Genomic DNA, 12,391 nt, shown 5'->3' with positions numbered 1-12,391 from the left:
GAGGTATTCTTCAGGATCACAGCCGACTGTATCAGTGTTTCTGCCAGCATGCTGTTTTGCTACCCCTGCCATTCTCTGTTCCTTGTTTCTCTCCGAATGACAAAGGCTATCTGACAGAGAAGAAACATTTTGTTATTGTAAAACAGGCAGGTTGTTATACAAAAGGACGGATTTCTTCACTTGTACTTTAATAACGAGAAAGGCACAGTCAATAAATGGCACTAACAATTCGTTCTGCTTCGCCTGCCGTAATTGAAAAGTAAGTGATGCAGAACTTTGGATGCTTTGCCCTTTCTTCTTTTTTCTCTCCATTTATTTCCTTTCATTTTATGTCACTGTTTGAGGCAGATCTGCCATCAAGTCCTGAGCTGAAAGTGCAGAGATGAGGTTTGCTCCAGGGATAAGACGTGTGCTCACGGTACCGAAGATGAGGACAGACTGCAGGATTCGTGAGGCCAAAAGTCGCAATGTACTTTCTGTCTCTGCTAAATGCCACGTATGCAAAATGACAGTGATTGTGTCATGAGCTATATGGACACTAAAAGGAACATCTCAGTCTGAGCTGAAGACCTCTGGGCTGGTCTGGGGCCCGAGATGTGTTGCTGGGCAGAGCGGTATAACTGATGCACTGAGTGGACTTTGCAGAGACGGGGCTCAGCGTGCAGCGAAAGGATTATTCTTAATCTAATCTGCCCCTCAATGGTTGGCTTGTCCTGTACTCAGAGTCCGCTCCAATAAGACTACCCAGATCCCCTGGCTGATGCGTTCAAGTGGCTCCAGTTCAGGAGAGAATGAATCAAATGTGAATTTTGCAACTGAATTCCAAGCTGTTGTGAGCAACTTTCCAGCAAACAGGTCTGGAATTCTATTTGAAGAGAAAGAGAGTTCACCCAAAAATGAAAATTCTGTCATCATTTACTCACATTCATCTCTTCCAAACTTGGCAGACTTTCTTTTTTCTGCAAAATACAAACGCATTTTGAAAAATGTTTCAACAGTTTGCTCATACAATTAAAGTCAATGGATTCCAAAGCAACACAGTTGATGTTCATTCAGTATAAAAAAAAGTTTTTTTTCAGAATATCTTCTTTTGTATTTTGCAGACAGGTTTGGAAGGACATGATGAGAGTAGGTAAATGATGACAGAATTGTATCTTTTGGGTGAATTATGCTTAAGGAGAACTCCACTTCCACAACAACAGTTTACAAATAATGTACTCACCCTCTTGTCATCCAAGATGTTAATGTCTTTCTTTCTTCAGTTGTAAAGAAATTGTGTTTCTGAGGAAAACATTTCAGCATTTTTCTTCATATAATGGACTGATATGGTGCCCTGATTTTGAACTTCCAAAATGCAGTTTAAATGTGGCTTCAAACGATCCCAAATGTGGTTGTAAACAGTCCAGGCAGAGTAAGACAAGACAAGTGTTTTAGATTAAAAAGTATTTAAATTGTATTTTTTAAAATGAAAATAACCGATCGTTTCGCTAGATAAGACCATTCTTCCTCAGCTGCGATCATTTACAACCACATTTGGGATCGTTTGAAGCCACATTTAAACTGCCTTTTGGAAGTTCAAAATCGGGGCCCCATACCAGTCCATTATATGGAGAAAAATGCAGAAATGTTTTCCTCAAAAAACATAATTTCTTTACGACTGAAGAAAGAAAGACATGAACATCTTGGATGACAAGGGGGTGAGTACATTATATGTGAATCTTTGTTTTGGAAGTGGACTTCTCCTTTAAACAAACTTACGTTATGAGGTTCATTTAAAAGAATTTCATTTGAAAAGATACAAAATAACTTAGCATGTGACCTAGAGTTTATCACCAGAAGTTGCATTAAACTTACATTTTCAAAAGTTTTTAAATGGGACATCAGAATCCAAATTCACTTTTACATGGTGTTTGCATATAAGTAATAAAAATCCATTCACTCCTTTTTTTAATCCCTGAAAAATCTAAACAGTCTCAATTATCAAGCTGTTCTGATTTTCTGAGCAGTATGACATCATACGGCTCAGGCCCCGCCAATGACCGCTGATGGACTGTCCTGTATTAGCATATTTCAGCCCTCAGCTAGTTGTACGCTGTCCGCGATCAAGCAGCTGTAGCAACAACGTCTTGTAAGCAATGCAGGCATTTTGTAGTTGTACTTCTTACATTTTCAAACCAGGCTCGTTACTTTCATTTTAATCAGCATTTGGTGGATCACCATTCGATAACAAATCTCCAATAAATCATGGATCGGTTAGATTCGGCTCGCGCTCACTCCACCAAACGGTTTCTACCAAAGTAATCATTGCAAGTGACTCGAGTGGAAATGCCAGGGTGGATCATAGACGCAAAACTACCGACCTGTTCAGGACTTCAAGTGCAGGTCAGTTTTATCTGTAAACAGGCTGCTAAGTGTTGCTAGCGGTTTAATGCTTAACTAAGTAAACAAAGACAACTACAACTACAGCATTAGTACTATAAACGAAACTAAACTAAATTACTGTCATCACTCAAAATACTCTGTTCTAAAGGACATCATTATTATCTACTGTAAAGTTACAGTAGTAATTTAGCAAACAAATATTGTAAAACATTATTTTGTAATACGTTCAGAGGGAGCTAGGGCAGATAACAACACAACCCTTATAGTTAAAACCAAAATTCATGATTACTATAGTGAAACAACTGTGGTACACACATGGTTACCACATGGTAACCATGAACCATGGTTTTGCTACACTAACCATAGTCTAACCATGAGATGTGTAATAAAACTATGGTTGTAGTTAAATTAAAACAGATTGTAATCAATCCGCCAAAAAACCAAACCAAAACAAACAAACAAACAAACAAACAAAAAAAAAACATGGTTACTATACTTTTACTGTAATAAACCATGGTTAATTTTGGTATGAAAGAAATATGACTCATGATAATGCAATAACATGTTAAGTATTAGGATTTTTCTGTAAAGATATTATGATGTAATCATTATAGTACTAATTTTGACATTTAGGCAATTTAGAAAATATAGTTTTCTGAAATCTATAGTATTTAAGCCATTTTAAGATAAAACAACAACACCTGGTCATAAAGTGATACTTTAAATTGAACTTAAATAAAATTGTTACTCCAAATAGAATATAAGGTGGTTGTTTTGCCTTGATACATTCATTAGCTAACAAATTTTAAATGTAAGTTATTTTGTATTAATGTGTCAATATGATGTGAGGTCCAGTTACCAGCATGACACTAAAACAGGTAGTAGTAATGGGTACTTTTTACTTAAGTACATGTCTGAACCCATACTTCTTTATTTTAAGTTAAGTAAAAAAGTGTAGTAGTCAATACTTCTACTTGAGTGAAGGATGTGTGTACTTTTGCCATCTCTGAAATGAAGCATGTAAATAATTAAATAAATTAGCACGAAAATATCATGTATCGGCGATCTCGCAGGCTGACGATAGGATCCAACACTACTGTAGCGTCAACTATACCTTAATATATCCTTAACCATCACGGAGCAGACAAAACTTGCTGCTTTGGCAAGGCGCGTTGCATTACTGAAACACTGTCTAAGCTGTTTGCCAATCACAACGCACTGGGATAGCTAACCAATCGCAACACATTTTCATTTTTTGGAAGGCGGGCCTTCAAACTCTGAACTAATTGAGCCATTTGTGCCAGGCTGGGGTAAAAGGTATTGTAATAATGTAAATTATGTAATAAAATAAAATAAAATAAATAATAATGTGTTAGCATAATAGGACCCCTTTAAATCAAGGAGATCATATCTCATAACTGCATTGTCTTTTTCACACTTTCACAGAGGAAAAAATCTATAACAGTAGAGCATCATGCTAAAGGTCATGGGTTCGATTTCCAGAAAACTGATTAAAAAAAAAATCACATTACATTGTTTTTATGATGGATAAAACTACAGCATGACAGAAAATTTGTCAAAGTGACAGATAATGATTATTTGTAGTGGCTCACAGCACTTCCTTCTGTTCTCCCCATGAAGTCCTGTTCTTCTAAATAAAAAATAACACATAACTAGAGGAAAAACTAAAGCTAAATATGTCATCAAGACTTTCAGTACACAGACCAGTCCAAGAGCTGATGGGAGACAATCATGTCATTTTGCATTTTAGCACACGAGCGGAAACCTCTCACGCAAAACTCATGAAAACAGATCAAATAACACGGCGGCTTCGCCCGGCGCTCTCTCACGCGCAGTTATCAAACAATGAGCACTTGAACTAAGTGTCTGCTCCCCCTCCACCTCTAAACACACACTTAGACTGGTGATGGCGCCTCATAAACTGTTTGGCAGTGTCGACATTATCAGCGGCTCAGAGTCAGACATCATGTCCCTCCAATTAGAGCTTCACAGCTCCCCTCATTCATCTTTATTGGTGATACATTAGCCACCATTAAATAAAAGACATGGGATAATCTCCATAATGATGTGGATGATGAAGCCGAGTGTCGGAGAGGGAGGTAGGAGCTCTGTGACTAGAATAGGAAAGAGGGTGGGTGTCGGGCGAGATGATGGCGGTGGGCATGTTTTGGGTCGGTGCCCGGGAGAGGATGAGGATGGTGATGAAGGTGGCGAGGGATGGACATGAGGAGCTGTGACAGCAGCATTAGCTGGGAACACATTAGCCATTACCACGCAGCCAATCAAAACAGCGCACCTGTGCCAATCGGGGAGACGGACAGACGCTCGTCCAGGTGCGCGTGTGTACGCGAGCGTCGGCGCTGGCTGACTAAGTATAGAACCAGACGGCGAGCTCCAAACCTGCCGTTTTTGCCAGAATCTGTGAAGCACAGAGGGGGACAGCAGGGATCGTTTAGAGAACATTAGAAATATGGTTTAAAATAAAGGCTCCCCCATGTTGGGGGAAAAAGGCGCCGCGTTTCGGCTTCCGGAAAAAGTTGGCGGCGATGGCGTCTTCTATTGACCAGCAACTTACAAGGCAATGATCTCTTCTTGTTTAATTGAACTGCCCTTAATTACGTTACTTTATTTTGTCCTTTAATTAGTGCCTCATGAATAATTGATTAGCCGTGAAGTCATCAGTCGGGCAATAAAAAAAGTGATAGCGCGTGAAATGAACAGTAGCCCCGAAACGGAGCTCTGCGTGGCGCTGCCCTGAGACAGACTTCAAAACTGACAGCCCGAGCAGACGCAAACTATATTGTATAACCGCTCCTCAATCCCTTCATCAAATATTTACAGGGGTATCATTGCCAGCACGGCGTCCCGCTGCGCATTCTCCGAGTGGCGGCAGGGGGGACATTGATCTTCCTTTTAAAGAACAAACGAGATGCTTCAGAGATGTTTCTTATACTTTGGCCCTGTTCGCTGTGCTTCATCTGGATTTCTCTAGGGCGGACGCTATCGATCTGGCTGGGTCAAGAATCTGCATCGCCTCCCAAACCTCCAAATATGATCTCTGGGCTGCATTAATATGAAAGACTAGACTGCGTTTTTTCCCCTTCGTCCTGGATAATGTCAGACTCGAGCTGCGCGGACACTTCATTTGTCCTCATTGTGCGCAGACGATAAACTGTGAATATTTGATTGCTTGGAGCTGATTACTGGATCCATCTGTGTGATAAAGACACGTCAGAAAGAAGTCATAAAGGGTTCACTGGCAAAGATGACCATATATAATCATTATGCTTTTGTCAAATAGATATAGATTGTCAGATTGGAATCTGAGGGCTAAACCAGGTAGCATTCAATATTTATACAGAGCAAAACTACATAAACGAGATGAAAATAACAGTTTTCTACAGTAAAATGCTAAATGAAGAAATGTATACAGATACATCTACAGCTTTTTTTCCCCTGAAGGACACTCGTTAAAAAAAGCACTTTTTAAAGTAAATTTCAGTGGTATGTAATTAAGTAAAATCTACTTAACTCTGCAACATAATATTGACTTAAGTATCATAAATCTTATTAAAAATCTTTACAGAATAACCTTTACTCCCAAATCTGATGTAAACAGAAAAAAGACAGATTTAGCCATCAAACACACTTTAAACAGCCCAATAATGTGAACAGCTAATTGTACAATGTTTAATCTATGAAACAACGCAACCTCATAAAGCACATTTACAAATCAGTGGACCCAGCTCACAAATACCTGAGCAAGTACATAAAAGACAATAGCACTAATTATTTTTGTGCTACAATAAAAAATAGAAAATGAACCCAAGGTGCCACAAAACATGTTGCTTGACAACAGCATCAACATAAGCAACAGTGCAAATAATGCTAGCAAACTGTGGAAAAACGCAGCTTTAATAATTACTCATGACCCAGTGCTTGCTGGGAACACCTGCACTGAAAAGTTAAGAAGATTTTACTTTTCTGAATTTGAAATTAATTCGACAGCATGCAGTCTTGCAACTGAAATTCGTAAGAAAGTAAAATTAAAATGAATGAAAATGAAAAGAATGCATACTATTAATAATGAACTGCTATTTTTAAGCCAAAAAATAGGTGATAGATAGATATATATATATAGATAGATAGATAGATAGATAATCAGTAAATCAATGTCACAGACACTGACACGATTTTTGCTCATTTGCTTTTTGATAAGACGTCTGATAACAAGAAGGCCCCGCACACTCACAGCGTGACATCACACTTCAGGAGCAATTCTTGTCATCCTGGTTCTCATCCTCTCTTAAGCAGTCTCAGCTCTTCAGCCCTAATGGGAAGTGACATAATGTTTACCAAGAGTAGCTAATTTCTTGTCCAGATTTACTAGGTGTGCTAATATGACAGCGGTAAAATCAAGGTCTATAGTTGGCCATCACTGTGCGCTAACGTTTGAGTGTGCGTGGGTGGATCCGATAACAGGGCAGCGGCAGGTGGAGCGTGAGAGCGAACCGCTCTTTGTTGAGCCGACACAAACATAAACACACACCAACGCATGCCACCATTTCACCAGGAAAGGAATTAATGAAGTGACCCTGCAAACGAGGCCTGGCGGTAACCAGGTAACCACATCACGTCTTCGCTCAAGCTAGCAGCTGAGAGCGAATGGAAGAAATCAGCAGAGAACGAGCGGGGGTAGTTCAGTGCGATGAAGTCTCAGAGGATAATCCCTGTTTCTTTCTCTCAATCACTGTTTCTTTGTCCCCTTCTGACCATGTAGGTTCCTTATCTGAACTCACCTCTATTATTCACTCTCTAGCCGCTAACATTGTTTAAAACGTAAACATGAACTGTCATTTGCAGCACATTTCCTTGCATAATTTAATGTATTTTTGAACGAAACATGGTATTTGATGCTGAAATACGGTTGAGGTCAAAAGTTTACAGAATCTGCAAAATGTTAATTATTTTACCAAAATAAGAGGGATCACACAAAATGCATGTTGTTTTTTATTTAGTACTGACCTGAATAAGATATTTCACATAAAGATGTTTAGTCCACAAGAGAAAATAATAGTTTAATTTATAAAAATAACAAAAGTTCAAAAGTTTACATACACTTGATTCTTAATACCGTGTTGTTACTTGATTGACCCACAGCTGTTTTTTTTTTTTTGTTTAGTGATAGTTTTTTATGAGTCCATTGTTTGTCCTGAATGGTTGAACTCCCTGCTGTTCTTCAGAAAAGTCCTTCAGGTCCCACAGATTCTTTGGTTTTTCAGCATTTTTGTGTATCTCAACCCTTTCCAACAATGACTGTATGATTTTGAGATCCATCTTTTGACACTGAGGACAATTGAGCGACTCATATGCAACTATTACAGAAGGTTCAAATGCTCACTGATGCTCCAGAAGGAAAAACGATGATGAAACGTAATGAAGATGTGTACATTTTTCTTATTTTGCCTAAACATATATATTTTTTTTAATTTAGTACTGCCCTTCTGAAGCTACAGAAGATGTATGTTTCCCAGAAGACAAAATACATTAAATTGACCTTGATCTTTAAATTTAAAAAGTTTTCACCCCTGGCTTTTAATGCATTGTGTTTCATTCTGAAATCCCTCAGTTGTCTTCAGTGTCACAAGATGGATCTCAAAATCATACAGTCACTGTCGGAAAGGGTTCAAATACACAAAATTGTCAAAAAAAAAAAAAAAAAAAAAAAAAAAAAAAAATCACAGAATTTGTGGGACCTGAAGGATTTTTCTGAAGAACAGCAGGCAGTTTAACTGTTCAGAACAAACAAGGGACTCATGAACAACTATTACTAAAAAAAAATAAATAAATAAATAATAAACACAGCTGTGGATCAGGTAACAACACAATATTAAGAATCAAGTGTATGTAAACTTTTGAACAGTAAACTCAGTGCATCTGATTGTTCAACTTTGAAATGTAGATGCAGTTATTTGGCTTGGTTATTTATGATTATGAAGTATTTTCACTATTTAGTATTAGTTTTCAAAGCAGCTTTCGCTAGCAATAAATCCCAGCACACCTTTTGTCATTGATGAGTGATTCCCCGCTCTTGAAAAGCACCAGCCGCCACTGCAGGAAATAACAAAAGGTCCTCTGACCTGAAATCTCACTCTTTTTTCCCCCTTATGGATTTGCTGCACTTGGCAACGGCAGTGGCCCTGGTGACAACGAAACAGTCATCGCTGTCTAGTTTGTCTCTGCAGAACGCCTGCTAAAACACTATTTACATTTTCCCACATATCTTCCATTTTCTCGCACACACAAACACGCATACGTACAAATGGCAAGCCGTGAAAAGAGAAAGACAAGTTAATAGCAAACAGCACACTGCATTTTCATTTAGTATCTTTAGCGTGTTGTTTTGTTTTTCACATGGCGAACAGAAAAACCCATGGCTGATTATGTGAAGAAGGCGTGAAATTGTGATATTTGCATGGCTGGGGATATTAACTAGAGGCATTAGTTGTTGAAAAGCTTCAAGGCTGGGCTCCAGACATGTTTTTAAATAATGGTTTAATGATGCATATTTTACAAATATTTTCCAAGCCAGACTAGCGGCAAACACCCTCTCTCTCTCTCTTTCTCTCTCTCTCTCCTCTAGACTACATTAACGCTCTTATTCTTTCTTCATTAACAGGCTCACAGCCCTTTCGCTATGCTCCTTTGTGTGCATTTGGAAAAAATCAACTGGAAAATAGACAGCATGAGGCAGCCAAACAGACGTTTTGGTTTCTCTATCTCTGTGTGGACTCTACCAACCGCTGTTCGTTATTATTTTTTGTCATTGTATTCACTTTTTAAACTACCTTTTATCATTTAGTCACTGATCTGGATGTTAAGGCGAAATGTCCACAGAGAAGTTTAAATGGGTTATGATCATTCCCCATCTCGCTTGCTGTACTTTGCACTACATCTCCTCTCTGTCCCCTGATCTCTGCCTTTCTGTGCCAAGCCTGGTCCCTCTGCTCCATTAAAGGCAAATCTCACTGGTGCAGGTATTGGCTGCTGAGAGGTGCAGCTGTCCAAGTTGTGCTTTGGCCCGGAATTGCTGTGGCCAGACACAAAAGCACAAACATCAGGGTGTCTGGCCACACGGCCCCAGTCCAGAGACCATCAGGCTCAGACCTGTTTTACTGCTGGATGCCATACAGACACCATCACAGAAATGGCCAAGAAAACACTCAGGGACACATTTGCTCAGGCAGGGTGGTGGAACTGGCCGAGAATGTGCTTTAAACATTTATATCAGAGGGCCATTGAGGCCAGTCACAGCAAAAGAAGGGATTCATTGAATATGTGACATTCTTATGCATTAGGGCAAATGGTCTTACGTAAAACACACTAAAGCAATAAACCATGAGTGGCTGTGTGTATAAAGGGTAAAAATAAATCACTGTAATGTAAAAGGCTTTGACTGACTTGGCTTTTTGATACTTCATTTTTGTTTTAAGAAACTTAAAAATCTTTAAATATCATTGCATTGGATTATTTTAACAAAACATCAAACCAAGTTGCATTTGTTTTAAACAGAGCAATATATATATAAATATATGTACCTTGCAAAAGTATTTATACAACTTCATTTTTTCACATTTTGTTATGTTGCTGTCTTATGTTTCCACATCAGTCTAAACTCCATACACCATAATGGCAAAGCAATAAAAAGGGGTTTTAGCATCTTTTCAAATTTATTAAAATAAAAAGCTTAAATTATTCCATTGCATAAGTATTCATACCCTTATCTGGGACAGTTGAAATTGAGCTCAGAAGCATTCACATTGCTGGTAGATGTTACTACACTTTGAGTGAAGTTAACCTGTGGCAAATTCAATTGAATGGGAACAATTGATGGAGAAGGCTCTGGGCTTTATGGTGGTGTGGCAAGACTCAATTCTCTCCTCAGTGAAGACACATGAAAACACACTTGGAATTTTCAGAAAAACATCTAAAGGACCCTCAGACTGTGAGAAACAAGATTCTGTGGTCTGATGAACCTCAATTCTAAGTATCATGTTTGAAGGAAACCAGGCACTGCTCATCACCTGCACTCGTCAGGGTAAAAGAAAAGCTCATTGCACCAAAATATAGAGATAGCCTTAATGAAAACCCTGTACAGAGCATTCAGAACCTCAGAATGGGCAGAAGGTTCAACTTCCAACAGGGCAATGATCCTAAGCACACAGCAAGAGTGGCTTACAGACAACTTTGTGAATGTCCTTGAGTGCCCCAGCCAGAGCCTGGGCTTGAACCCAATCAAACATTTCTGGAGAAACCCGAAAACGTCTGCCAGACCCCATTCAAGATGACAGCTTGAGAGGTGAAGAAGTGAGGAGAAGAACAGCAGATAATTGCCATATGTTGATGTGCAAATCGTGTTGCATCATACCCAAAAAGACTTACTGAGTTATTCAAAGCTACGTACTGAGTTAAGGGTATGAATACTTATGCAATGTACTTATTTCAGTTTTTTAATTTTTAATAAATTCATGAAGTTGACAAGTTTTTGCTTTGCTCACTATTGTGCATGGTGTGTAGATTGACGTGAAAAAAAAAAAGTAATTTAAAACAGTTTAACATAAGGCAGCAACATAACAAAATGAGAAAAAAAATGAAGGGGTATGAATACTTTCGCAAAGCACTGTATATAATATATACACACGTACACAGACGTGTGTGTATCTTATATCTAATTAGATTTAAATATATATGTATATTACTAATTTGCACAATTAAGTATTAACCTAATAACTTATTAGCATGCATATTACTAGCATATTGCCTGCTTATTAGTACATATACAGCACATATCCTGGATGACCATATTCTACATCCCTAATCCTACCCCGTAACACTTTAGTTTAGAGACCAATTCTCTCTAACTAGTTGCTTATTAGCATGCATACTGTTTATTAGTACTTATAAAGCACATATTAATGCCTTATGCATGACCATATTTTAGAGCCCTTATCCTACCACATATCTTTTAACTATTAATAACCAGCTAATTAGGATATTATTGAGGCAAAAGTCATAGTTAATAGTTAATTAACAGCCAGAAAAGGTCCTCAAATTACAGTGTGACCTCCTAAACTATACCTAAACTTAACAACTACTTTACTATTAATTAAGCAGTAATTAGGAGTTTTTAAGGCAAAAGCCTTAGTGAGAACTGGGCCTTAAAAGAAGTCTGACCAAATATATTTATGTCATTTATCTATGATATAGAGTATGAATAGACTATAATTAGTAAATAGTAAAGTTCATATCATAATCAGTTTATTTTCATACTTGTCAGTGCTGTCAGTGTAAACGAGTCAATAAAGAAGCAGCTGAACAGAACAACACCATTGAACGCTGTTTTTCTCAGACTGGGAACCTTTACAGGCTCTCATTACAGAGATCATTTACATATATCCACAGATGAAGACATGAGAGCACACGTGTGAGCGTGTGTGTGTCTAGCACAGAACAAGAGCTCACAGCGTTTGAGGAGATCTGAAGGTTGTCTAATATCTGTTCTCAGAGCAGTGAGCTTGCACATCTCTCCAAGTCTCATGAATGTAATTGACCTTTTTTCTGTAACGCAGCTGAGATGGTGGCCATGGGGGGGCAGTGACACAGAGACTAAACACCAGCCAAGCAAAGTTAATTGTCCAGCTGAACAATAACGCAACGGAGACTGCAGATATGAAAAGGGCATTCAAATCAATAGATCGACAATAGCCTTTCCGAAAAGATGGCTGAACTCAATTTTCTGGCCGCGGACACCCTCTAAGCCCCAAACATACTGCAAACCCCTCCTTTAAGACCCCCACAACCCCAAGTCTATCATACTGGCCAAACCTCCTTTACTGACAGAGATTTTTCTGTTTACAATGCTTCTTTTTCTTTATATATCTTTTATATATAAGATATATATATATGTAATTGCATAATATAGTGATTA

General features: G+C 38.3%; 1 protein-coding gene across 1 annotated transcript in view; it reads right to left on the bottom strand.

Moving 5' to 3' along the window:
• agbl4 (AGBL carboxypeptidase 4) overlaps positions 1-12,391 on the bottom strand; it is a 435,578-nt gene that overhangs the window by 129,726 nt on the left and 293,461 nt on the right. The window lies entirely within an intron of this gene.

The sequence above is a fragment of the Labeo rohita genome, chromosome 8 (genome assembly GCF_022985175.1).
Source record: "Labeo rohita strain BAU-BD-2019 chromosome 8, IGBB_LRoh.1.0, whole genome shotgun sequence".
Classification (NCBI taxonomy): domain Eukaryota; kingdom Metazoa; phylum Chordata; class Actinopteri; order Cypriniformes; family Cyprinidae; genus Labeo; species Labeo rohita.
Note: the sequence above shows the minus strand (reverse complement) of the source record. Positions and strands in the feature narration are given on the sequence as shown.